Here is a 12,883-nt window from a genome sequence, read left to right as displayed (position 1 = left end):
AGTAGCCTTCATTCTATGTATATGCCTGCTTATTAGGGCTTTCACACACACCCCAGCGGCATTATTACAAAGTCAGCTTAATTGCCCCCAACAATCTGGGTCCTCAGATTGATATTAGTTGATCGATGGGTTACGCTTAAGGGGGAACGTTCTCTTCTCTGCGCTGTTTTGTCGATTGGATTGGTGAACCGTTCGCGATCGGACGATTCTTAGCAACTTGCAAACCGGGGCCATTCCGTTCACACGTTCGCAAGTATTCTAACACTTAAATGTTTACCTAAAAGCAAAATCTGGAGAGATGCCCCTGCTTAGGTGGAAAACAAAATAGACAATCGTAAAAATAATAATAATAATAATAACACATCAATCCTGCAATCCTCTTTTCCAGGGGCACCGTTTGGATCTTGTCCGTTTCGTCTCACAACGACCCTGCAAGGTAGGATTTTGTGGAGTCAAGTTGACATCCGGGGGGCCAGGAATGGTTCCTGTTTTTTCTTCCTTCCCATCCCTGTTCATAATTCCTGGTTTTAATGCTTCCATGTGTTTCTTTAACAACAACAACAACACACAAAGGGTTTGTGAAAAAAGACCAGGATCTTGTAGAACGTCCAGAAGAGTAAAAAAAAAGTCAAAATGGCTGCCCCAATTTGAGTAAAACCTCACATCCCTTCAGTATTGCAGTGGTGGCCACCATGTTGACTTTTTTGACCTATCTGGCCTTTGGAACTTTTCGGAGATTGCTGGGATCTGCAGTGAAAATTAAATCCAGCAACCTGACACTCTTTTGAAAAATGGTGGCTTCTTAGTATAAAATTATTTTTTGGTGGTGGGAATCTGGCTTGTTTTGTAATCCAGTGTCCAGTATAGTGTCAATCCAGAAAGGGGTTAATTCAGGCAGCAGATTGCATTGCCAAGAGCAGACAAACACATAATGTGTTGAAATTTAGCAGATCCAAGGTGCGGTTGTGAATATCAGCTTGTTGGAAGGATCGGCTTCCCTCTCTTAATATTCTTAATATTTTCTAATCTAAATGGATCAAAGCAGAACAGCAATTCTCAACTTCAGAAACTTTAAGGTGGATGGACTTCAACTCCCAGAATTCCCCTCACCAGCATGTTGAACTCTGGGAGTTGAAGTCTTAAAAGTTCTTGAAATTGAGAAACATTGGTGTAGAATTTTTAAAAAAAATCAATCGAGTTGTGGGTGCTTCATCACTGGAGATTTTTAAGAAAAGACTGGACGGTCACTTGTCTAAAATGGTATGGGGTCTCCTGCTTGAGCAGGGGGTTGGACTAGAAGACCTCCAAGGGCCCTTCCAACTTTGTTATTCTGTTACTGTTATTAATCAGTGGAATGACTTACCTCCAGAAGCTGTGGGAGCTTCAACGCTGGAGGTTTTTAAGAAAAGATTGGCCAGCCATTTGTCTGAAATGTTACAAGGTTTCCTGATGGAACAGGGGTTGGACTAGAAGACCTCTAAGGTCCCTTCCAGTTATAGATAGAACATTCCTATTTCCTTTTACTTTTCTCTCTCCTCTCTCTCTCTTTCTCTCTCTCTCTCTCTCTCTCTGTCTCTTATCAAAGTTTTGATTGACTTCAAAAAAAGCAACTTACTATTGACGACCTGTCCTTGAAATTACAACTCTCTTTCTCTTCCTCTCTTTTTCTCTCTCTTTTTTCTTTCTCCCTCTCTCTCTCTTCTCTCTGTCTCTGTCTCTCTGTCTCTCTGTCTCTCTCTCTCTCTCATCAAAGTTATGATGGACGTCAAAAAAAGTGAAGTTACAACTCTCACTCTCTCTTTGTTACTCTTTCTCTCTCTCACTTTCTCATTCTCTCTCTTCCTCTCTCTCTTTATCGCTCTCTCTCATTGAAGTTATGATGGACTTCAAAAAAGTGACTTACTATTGACTACCTGTCCTTGAAGTTACAACTCTCTTTCTCTTCCTCTCTTCCTCTCTCTCTCTTTGTCACTCTTTCTCTCTCTCTTCCTCTCTCATTCTCTTTGTCTCTCTCTCTCTCTCATCAGTTATGAGAGAAAGCGACTTACTATTGACTACCTGTCCTTGAAGTTACAACTCTCTCTTCCTCTTTTTCTCTCTCTTTCTCTTTTTCTCTCATTCTCTCTCTCTCTCTCTCTCTCTCTCTCTCTCTCTCTCTCTCTCTCATCAAAGTTATGATGGACTTCAAAAAAGTGACTTACTGTCCTTGAAGTTACAACTCTTTCTCACTCTCTCTCTTTCTCTCTCTCTCTCTCTCTCTCTCTCTCTCTCTCCCCCTCTGTGCTGATTTTAAGATTCTTTGGGAGACTTTTAATAAAATTGACATCTTAGAAGATCATTTGAGCTGAGACTGGTGCCAAATATCCACCCACAAAGCAGGGCATGCCTAAACATTGGGCGGAGCAAGACCCAAAACAGGGCTGGGCTCTTTCCTTTGTTTCTCCTCTCAACTTCTTTTCATTTACATCTTTAATTCATTTCTCTACTCCTCAGCTGCCTCGACCCCTGAGAAAACTCGGTTATTTGCCAGAGGGCTTTTAAAATTTACAGCCAGGCCCTGGTTTGCCTCCAGGGCCACCAGTTGCCAACCCCTGTGCTAGAGGACTCTGCTTCCATACCCCCAAATCTGAGTATATCCTGAATGTTTCAGGATGATTAAAAGGCAGCTTTTTTTCAGGCTGACTCCAGGCTCCTCGGTCATTGCAAATTTCCTTTTTAGCACACCACCAATTTCCTCCGGACGTTGTTTGAAACCTTTCAGAATTTCTGGGGTTTTATCCTCCGTCTTTTCCTAGCCTCATTATTCTTCTCAACCCAGACGGGAGGAGAAAATTCTCAAAACATCCCTCCTGCTGAGAACAAGATTCCTGGAAAATAAAAAAATAAAAAGATTACGAAGCAGGCCCCCCCCAAACCGCCAAATCTGCAATGCTTCTGATATTTGTGGATCGGCAACCAGAAGTGTCTTGTGTCTTTCTTCTTTCCCCTCACCCCTTCGTTCCACGGATTTTGGGTTTTTATTTATTTTTAATTTTATTTTATTATTTTTTTAAAAAAATAATAATAAAAAAAATTCCTTGCTCTCCAGCTCCAGACGTGGTTTCTGGCATTTACATTCTGCTGATTCCAGATATTTTTTTTCCTTTCCTTTCCTTTCCTTTTTTTTTAAAGCTTTCCCACGTCGGCTTTCTCCGTACCTCCTTTATTCCTTCTTCCTTTTATTTTGGAGGGTATGGCTGGACGCCAGGAAGAATAGTCTAGAGCAGTTGCACAGATTTTTTAATAAATCTGGGCTGGGGTGGGGGAAAAAGAGATTGATTTATTTTATTCACTTGGGGAGAGAATGGGGAACCGTTTCAAAAGCCCCCCCCCCAGGAGGGATCCTGTGGCTTTCAGAAGGCACAGAGCCTCTTTTAATGACGGCTTTCCCAGAAGACAGATGGGCGAGAACTAGGAGCTCAGCAAAATTGGAGGGCTGAGTCAACTGGGCAACCCAGTATTCCCAGCTGACTGGCTGTGGGGTGGGGTGGGGTGGGGGGTCAGGCAGGGGTCATAAAGGCAGAGATGGGAGGAGAGGGCAAATGGAGGGGAAATAATCTGCTGAGAGACAAAAAACAAAAACACAAACCCACAATTTTTGGAGAGGAACAGCTTTGCATTTCCTTCCGAGAGGATGGATATTTTTTTTCCAGCGTCTCAGAACAATGTTTCTGAACCTCAGCGACTTCAACTCCCGAAATCTGACCCCAGGCAGTTCATGAATTAACTGATGGATTTATATCCCGTCTTCATTATTATTTTTATAAATAGCTTAAACCGAGAAACGTGTCTAATGCTCTTCCCTTCTCCTATTTTCCCCACAACAACAACCCTGTGAGGTGGGCTGGGCTAAGAGAGGGACTGGCCCACAGTCATCACGCCGGCTTTTGTGCCTATATAGCAGAACTAGAACTCAGCTTCTGCTAATGATTGCCCCAGTCATCCAGCCGGCTTTCATGCTTAAGGTGGAACTAGAATTCACTGTCTCCAGGTGATCGGCCTAGTTACCCAGCCAGCTTTCATGCCTAAAGTGGGATTAGAACTCATATCCTTCTAGTGATTGCCCCAGTCACCCAGCCAACTTTCACACCTAAGGCGGAACTAGAATTCACTGTCTCCTTGTGATTGGCCTCGTCCCCCAGTCAGTTTTCACAGCTGAGGCAGGACTAGAACTTATTGTCTCCTAGCGATTGGTCCAGTCATCCAGCCAGCTTTCATGCCTAAGGTGGGACTAGAAGTCACCGTCTCTTGGTGATTGGGCCAGTCACCTAGACAGTTTTCACGCCGAAGGCGGGAGTAGAACTCAGTATCTTCTTGTGATTGGCCCAAAGTCCACCCATCTTCAAGTTGCTGAGGTTCAGAAACGATGCCTCAACCGGCTTTCATGCCTAAGGTGAGACTGGAACTCACTGTCGCCTAGTTTGGGAACTAGACCCGGGGTCTTCAAACTTGGCCCTTTTATGACTTCTGGACTTCGACTCCCAGAATTCCTCAGCCAGCATGCCTGGCTAAGGAATTCTGGGAGTTGAAGTCCATAAGTCATAAAAGAGCCGTTTGAAGACCCCTGCTTGTGGACTTCAACTCCCAGAATTCCCCAGCCAGGCACACTGACTGAGGAATTCTGGGAGTTGAAGTCCACAAGTCATAAAAGGGCCAAGTCTGAAGACCCCTGCTTGTGGACTTCAACTCCCAGAATTCCCCAGCCAGGCACACTGACTGAGGAATTCTGGGAGTTGAAGTCCACAAATGATAAAAGGGCCAAGTTTGAAGGCCCCTGAACTAGACCAAATCTTCCTATTTAATTGTGGCCATTTCTATATTTTTAAATCTGAAACCACTTTAAGTCTAGAGAGGCAGTAGCATGCCTGCCATTGCCGATAAATAAATGAAAGGAAATAAAATCAAATATTATTTGACTGTCTTCGAATCAGAAACGGCTTGCGAGCCTCTGTTTTGGGTGAACAAATTTCATTAAAGAGCAGAGGCATTTGCACTGAGCTGCAGCTCGCTTAAGCAGATCACGACAGCCGAGGCCTTTATCTTTTTTCTTTTCAAAATCTTATTATAAGATAAAAAAATACAGAAGGAAGCTGGATTTGGAAGGCCGAGAGAAAGGAGGAGAAAGGGGCAAAAAGAGAAAGAAGGAAAAAAAAGTCGTGTTTTCACGCTTTTTTCAGGGCAGGAGAATCCGAAACAACATTTTAAAAAAATAAAAATAAAAATTGCCGCATGCCTCATGGTCACATGATCAAAAGTTAGATGCTTGGCAATGGACTCAGACGTATGACGGTTGCAGTGTCCCCGGGATCACGTGATCCCCTTTAGTGTCCTTGTGGCTAGCAAAGCCCACGAGAAACTAGATTCACCTAACCGCCGTGATACTAAGTTAACAACGCAGTGATCCACTTAACGACTGTGGCAAGAAAGGTCGTACAACAGGGCAAAAGGCACTTAAGAAATGTTTCACTTAACAGCGGAAGCTTTGGGCTCAGTTGTGGTCGTGAGTTGTCATAAGAGGTGACTTGTGACCGTTTTTCACCCTTACGACCGCTGCAGCGTCCCCAGGGTCGCGTGATCCAAATTCAGACGCTTGGCAACTGACATGTACTTATGGCGGTTGCAGTGCCCCAAGGTCACCTGATCCCTTTTTGCGACCTTCTGCCAACAGGGAAGCCGGATTAACGGCCGTATGACTAATTTGACATCTGCGGCGATTCACTTAACGACTGAGGCAAGAAAGGTCGTAAAATGGAGCAACGCTCGCTTATCGACCGTCTCGCTTAGCACTCTGAGTTGTGATCGTACGTCGAGGACTCCTAGAAACAAAGCGAGATCAATTTTTTTCTTTAATCAAAGCTGTGGTTTTGGCCACTTCTGAGAGCTTTTGCTGTTCCTCAAAATGGCCCAGTTTTGATTTTTTGGGGGGGCTAAAATCAGACAACACAACTTTCCTCCTTCAGGGAGTCTTCTGCCTTGCTTCACAGGGCGCAACTAACGCCAACTAATACTTCTGGAATGCGTTTCCACCAGGTAGGGGATTTTTAAACCGACAGCAACTTTGTTTTGATCACCGTTGCAAGTGGCTGGTTCACTGGATCCCAGCCGCACCCATCTGGCAGGGCTTCACCTTTGTCCTTGCTCTTTGTCTAAAAAGCACAGCTAAAATAATAGGTGTGCGTACCCGCGCTGCACGGGTATCTATTGTTATACGTAATTATGCTTATTTATTTATTATACTTTTCGCCTGCCTTAATTATTGTGTAGGTAAGTCAAGGCAACAAGCATTCAGAATAGAGTGTTCTTTTCTCACAACAGCCCTGCGAAGTGGGTCGGGCTGAGAGAGAGGGACTGGCTCCAAACCACCCAGCTGGATTTTGTGCTTAAGGTGGGACTAGAACTCACTGTCTCCTGGTGATTGACCAGAAGTCAGCCAGCTGGCTTTTGTGCCTAAAGCGGGATTAGAACTCAATGTCTCCTGGTGATTGGCCAGAAGCCACCCAGCTGCCTTTCGTGCCTAAGGCGGGACTAGAAATCACCGTCTCCTGGTGATTGGCCAGAAGTCACCCAGCTGGCTTTCGTTCCTAAGGCGGGACTAGAACTCACTGTCTCCTGGTGATTGGCCAGAAGTCACCCAGCTGGCTTTCGTGCCTAAGGCGGGACTAGAAATCACCGTCTCCTGGTGATTGGACCAAAGTCATCCAGCCAGTTTTCATGCATAAAAAACGAGACAAGAACTCACTGTCTCCTGGTTATTGGCTAAAAATCACCCAGCCGGCTTTCATGTCTAAGGCAGAACTAGAACTCACTGTCTCCTGCCGATTGACCCAAAACCACTCAATTGCCTCTCACCCTTAAAGTGGGATCAGAATTCACCGTCTCCTGCTGATTGACCCTAAGTCATGGCATCTATAGCTGCTCCAGACGTACGTGGTTCCCAACCTGGAGATGGGGAGACTTCAACTCCCAGAATCCCCCCACGGAGCTTAGTCACTGCTGAGAACTCTGGGAATTGAAGTCCCAGAAATTGTCCAGTTCAGAAAGACTGTTCAAATGAAAGAGAGAGAGAGAGAGATTGAGATTCTTAAATTCTTGCTGCTGTCTTCTTTGTCAAGAGCGAAAGGTATCGTAAAATACTCAGTGCCGTTCCTATAATACGGTGAACATAATTTTCCTACTGGGGATCTGTTACAACTTGTTCCCGTTTAATCACAGGCTAAAGGCCGTTCTATGAACCGAGCACTTTCTTCTACCATTTTTTCCCCCAAATAAAACCCAATTGGCGGTTATTTTCGGGGAAATATGGTAAGCGTTATTGGTATTCATTTACTGGCCATTCGAAGTACAATGGCGCTGAAAAAAAAGCGACACATGTCCATTTTTTCACACTTAGTGACCCTGCAGCATTCCCAAGGTCATGTGATCAAAATTCAGATGGCAACTGGCATGTACTTACGACGGTTGCTGTGTCCGAAGGTCACGTGATCCCCTTTTGCGACCTTCTGCCAGATTCACTTAACAACTGTCTTGCTTAGCAGCAGTAGCAATGTTAGGCTCCCTTGTGGTCGTAAATCAAGGACTGCCTGCATTCATTATTTTCACTAAAAAAAAGAGATGATTCTGTCTTGTCCCCTTTTTTTGTGCAGAGAAATGCGGGTGAACGAGTTCTTTTTATCTGCAACGAAGTCACCCGTCCTGCATATGACATTACGGATAGTGTCAGAGTGTTCAGAGTCTTATTGCGTGGAGATAAATCTCGAGTAAACACAGTAAACAGTGGTTTGTATTAAATGGTGGTTTATCTTACACTATCTGCCATATCATGCACCAGGAACAATACATATACACGTGCTAATACAGTAGGATCCAACAAACCACAATTACAGCAGGAAACGGAAGAGAGAGAACACAGCAGAGCCTTCCCTTTAAAAATGGCTCTTAAAGAGACACAGACCCTGCTGAGTCGTCCCCATCATTACATGTTACATCAGTTGGCTAGTTGTTAAATCAATACCTTGACAGATAGTCCTCAAGCTACAACTTTCACTTAATGACCTTTTGAAGCTGTGACCGCCCTGAAAAGAGTGATTTTCATCAAGTGATCCCCCCCCACCCCGGGTTCACAATCCTCCCAGCTGGCTTTGCATGGCGCAAAATCGATGAGAGGAAGCTGGATTTGCTTAACGACCGACCGCATAATTTGCTTCAAGCCTGCAGCAAAAGAGGTTGCAAAATTTGGCTGTGCCTCATTGAATGAGGGACACTCCAATTGTGGTCGCTATCAGTATTTAACATTTCTTGGTGCCAAAACAATGATGACAAAGGAGGTTTCTTCCCCCCCACCCCAAGGAGTTACTACCTAAAATTCAAAGCAGAGCAGAGGGAACGGGGAGGGAGGAGGGGGGAAACTAGGAAAATGTGCATTTATTTTCCTTGCATAAAACCTCAGACTTCCAGGTGTAACCTGGATTTACTCCCAAGCAAATACTTGTGTGGAGTTGAAAGAGGAAAGATTGTATGATCTTCCTTCCTTCCTTCCCTCCTTCCTTCTCTTTCTTTCTTCCTCCCTCCCTCTTCCTTTCTTTTCCCTTCATTCCCTTCTGTTTTTCCTTTTGTCCTACCTCTTTTCCTTCTTTTATTCATTCTTCTCTTTTCCTCCTCTTTCCCTTTCTTTTCCTACCTTCCCTTCTCCCTTTTATCCTCCCTCCTAGTTTTTTCTCTTTCCCTGTCCTCCCTCCCTCCTTTCCTTGTCCCCTCTCTCTTTCCTTATTTCCTTCCTTCTTCTCTCTTTCCATCTTCCCTCCCTCCCCCTTTCCTTCCTTCTATTCTCTTTTATCTTCCTTCCCTCCCTTGCTTCTTTCCCTTCCCCTCCCTTATCCTCTTCCCTTCCCCCACCTCCCTTCCTTCTTTCCCTTCCCCTCTTCCCCTCCCTTCTTCCTTCTTCCCCTTCCTCCCCCACTCTCTCTTCTCCTCTTTCCTTCCTTCCCCTCTTCTCCTCCCTCCCTCTCTCCTTCTTCCCTCTCCTTTCCCTTCCTGCTCCTCTCTCCCTCTCTCCTCTTCCTTCCTTCCTTCTTCTCCTGCCCGCTGCTCTTTTTCTCCCTCCCTCTCCCTCTCCTTCCTTCCTTCCTTCTTCTCCTGCCCGCCGATCTCTTTTTCTCCCTCCCTCTCCTTCCTTCCTTCCTTCCTTCTCCTGCCCGCCGCTCTCTTTTTCTCCCTCCCTCTCCCTCTCCTTCCTTCTTTCCTTCTACTGCCTGCCGCTCTCTTTTTCTCGCTCCCTCTCCCTCTCCTTCCTTCCTTCTCCTGCCCACCGCTCTCTTTTTCTCCCTCCCTCTCCCTCTCCTTCCTTCCTTCTCCTGCCCGCCGCTCTCTTTTTCTCCCTCCCTCTCCTTCCTTCCTTCCTTCCTTCTCCTGCCCGCCGCTCTTTTTCTCCCTCCCTCTCCCTCTCCTTCCTTCTTTCCTTCTACTGCCTGCCGCTCTCTTTTTCTCGCTCCCTCTCCCTCTCCTTCCTTCCTTCCTTCTTCTGCCTGCCGCTCTTTTTCTCCCTCCCTCTCCCTCTCCTTCCTTCCTTCCTTCTCCTGCCCGCCGCTCTCTTTTTCTCCCTCCCTCTCCCTCTCCTTCCTTCTTTCCTTCTACTGCCTGCCGCTCTCTTTTTCTCCCTCCCTCTCCCTCTCCTTCCTTCCTTCCTTCTTCTGCCCGCCGCTCTCTTTTTCTCCCTCCCTCTCCCTCTCCTTCCTTCCTTCTCCTGCCCGCCGCTCTCTTTTTCTCCCTCCCTCTTTCTCTCCTTCCTTCGTTCCTTCCTTTCTTCCTTCCTTCCTTCCTTCTCCTGCCCGCCGCTCTCTTTTTCTCGCTCCCTCTCCCTCTCCTTCCTTCCTTCCTTCTTCTGCCCGCCGCTCTCTTTTTCTCCCTCCCTCTCCCTCTCCTTCCTTCCTTCTCCTGCCCGCCGCTCTCTTTTTCTCCCTCCCTCTTTCTCCTTCCTTCGTTCCTTCCTTTCTTCCTTCCTTCCTTCCTTCTCCTGCCCGCCGCTCTCTTTTTCTCCCTCCCTCTCCCTCTCCTTCCTTCCTTCCTTCTCCTGCCCGCCGCTCTCTTTTTCTCCCTCCCTCTCCCTCTCCTTCCTTCTTTCCTTCTACTGCCTGCCGCTCTCTTTTTCTCGCTCCCTCTCCCTCTCCTTCCTTCCTTCCTTCTTCTCCTGCCCGCCGCTCTCTTTTTCTCCCTCCCTCTCCCTCTCCTTCCTTCCTTCCTTCTCCTGCCCGCCGCTCTCTTTTTCTCCCTCCCTCTTTCTCTCCTTCCTTCGTTCCTTCCTTTCTTTCTTCCTTCCTTCCTTCTCCTGCCCGCCGCTCTTTTTCTCCCTCCCTCTCCTTCCTTCCTTCCTTCCTTCCTTCCTTCTCCTGCCCGCCGCTCTCTTTTTCTCCCTCCCTCTCCTTCCTTCCTTCCTTCCTTCCTTCCTTCCTTCCTTCCTTCCTTCTCCTGCCCGCCGCTCTCTTTTTCTCCCTCCCTCTCCCTCTCCTTCCTTCCTTCTCCTGCCCGCCGCTCTCTTTTTCTCCCTCCCTCTTTCTCTCCTTCCTTCGTTCCTTCCTTTCTTCCTTCCTTCCTTCTCCTGCCCGCCGCTCTTTTTCTCCCTCCCTCTCCTTCCTTCCTTCCTTCCTTCCTTCCTTCCTTCCTTCCTTCCTTCCTTCCTTCCTTCCTTCCTTCCTTCTCCTGCCCGCCGCTCTCTTTTTCTCCCTCCCTCTTTCTCTCCTTCCTCCCCTCCGGACCGGCTTGGCCTCGCCCTCCCTCCCTCCTCCGAGGGGAGCCTCCGCCCGCCCCCTTAATTGGAGCCCGAGCCCGAGGCGGATCCGGCTCCAGAAGGGCCGGACTCAGCCACCCGAGCCAGGCGGGAGCGGCGGGGCCGGGAGGCGGCGCGGGCCAGAGGGAAAAAACAAAACTCTTCCAACAGCAGCAGCAGCAGCAAAGACTCCGCCGCGCTTCTTCGGCTCCCTGCCGTCCGTCCTGCCCGCCCGCCTTCGAGGCCGAGCGACCGCGCGATGTGGCCGGCGCCCCACGCCCTCCTCCGGCTGCTGCTGCCGCTCGCCTGGGCCTCCGGCGCCCTGCCCGCCGCCCCCCCGCAGTTCAGCCCCGAGGTGAGTGGCGGGCGCCGCTGCCGGACCCGCTCCGGCCGCCCTGGCCCGACGGTCCCCCCGCCTTTGCCGGGCCCCCGCCGGCCCGGAGGGCGATGGGTTTGCGGGAGGGAGGGAGGGAGGGGCGGCGGGCAGGCGGTCGTCCTCCAGCGGGGTCGCGGCGGGCGCTTTCCGGGCTGCCGTCCCGTTTCTCTCCTGGCCCCGCGCGTCTCTCTGCCGGGGAGCCCCGCTTTGGTCTGAGGGAGTTTTGATTCGCTCCCGCCACTCCTTTCCTTTCCTTTCTTCTCTCTTCCTTTCCTTTCCTTTCTTCTCTCTTCCTTTCCTTTCCTTTCCTTCCCTTCTCTCCCTTTTCCTTTCCTTTCCTTTCCTTTCCTTTCTTCTCTCTTCCTTTCCTTTCCTTTCCTTTCCTTTCCTTTCCTTTCCTTTCCTTTCCTTTCTTCTCTCTTCCTTTCCTTTCCTTTCTTCTCTCTTCCTTTCCTTTCCTTTCCTTCCCTTCTCTCCCTTTTCCTTTCCTTTCCTTTCCTTTCCTTTCTTCTCTCTTCCTTTCCTTTCCTTTCTTCTCTCTTCCTTTCCTTTCCTTTCCTTTCCTTTCCTTTCTTCTCTCTTCCTTTCCTTTCCTTTCCTTTCCTTTCCTTTCCTTTCCTTTCCTTTCCTTTCTTCTCTCTTCCTTTCCTTTCCTTTCTTCTCTCTTCCTTTCCTTTCCTTTCCTTTCCTTTCCTTTAATTTCCTTTCCTTTCTTCTCTCTTCCTTTCCTTTCCTTGCGTCTGTCTTCTTTCCCTTCCTTTTCTATCTTCCCTTCCCTTTTCTATTTTCCTTTCTTTGTGACCTTCCCTTCTCTCTTCCTTTCTTCTTTCCTTTTCCTTTCTTTCCCTTTCCTCTTTTCACTCTTCCTTTCCTTTCTTCATTTATAACTTCCGTTCTTTTCTTGTTTTCTCTCTTCCCTTCCCTTGTCTCTTCCTTTCTTTTCCTTTCCTCTTTCCTTTCTTCCTTTCTTCCTTTCTTCTTTTCTATCTTCCCTTCCCTTACCTCTTCCTTTCCTTTCCTCATTTCTAACTTCCTTTCTTTTCTTGTTTTCTCTCTTCCCTTCCCTTCTCTCTTCCTTTCTTTCCCTCTTCCTTTCCTTTCTTCCTTTCTAACTTCCTTTCTTTTTCCTTCCCTCTTCCTTTCTTTTCCTTTCCTCTTTTCCCTCTTCCTTTCCTTTCTTCCTTTCTAACTTCCTTTCTTTTCCTTTCCTCTTTTCCCTCTTCCTTTCTTCTTTTCTGCCTTCCTCTCCTCTGATTTGTCCTGCCCCCCCCTTTCCTTAAGAGTCGGGGGGGCACCCGGTTTCTGCATTTCTCTCCCCCCCTTCCCCATTTTCCTGCCTCTGGTCTCTGCCAGGCTTCCCCCTCCTCACCTCTGCTTTCTCTTTGCAGCTGGTTTGCTCGTTTACTCCTCCCTTCTTCTTCTCACTATCCTTTGTTCCTCCCTTTTCTTGGACGAGTTCTGCAGCTGGATGGAGAAGGGCCGTTTCTAGGCCAAGGCACGGGCCTCCTCTTTCGCACTCGCTCCGCCTGCCTGCCTGCGGCCAACCTCGTCTCCAAGTCTGGATTTGCATCGCCTGGATTTTCTTTCTCTTTCCTGGTTTTCCCTTCTTTTCCAGGCCATCCCCTCCCCCCCCTCCCATCTCTGTGAAAACGTGGTGTCAGTTGACTTTTTCTCCTTTCCTTTCCTTTCCTTTCCTTTCATCTATCTCC

The sequence above is a fragment of the Vipera ursinii genome (genome assembly GCF_947247035.1).
Source record: "Vipera ursinii genome assembly, contig: scaffold_161, whole genome shotgun sequence".
Taxonomy (NCBI): domain Eukaryota; kingdom Metazoa; phylum Chordata; class Lepidosauria; order Squamata; family Viperidae; genus Vipera; species Vipera ursinii.
Note: the sequence above shows the minus strand (reverse complement) of the source record.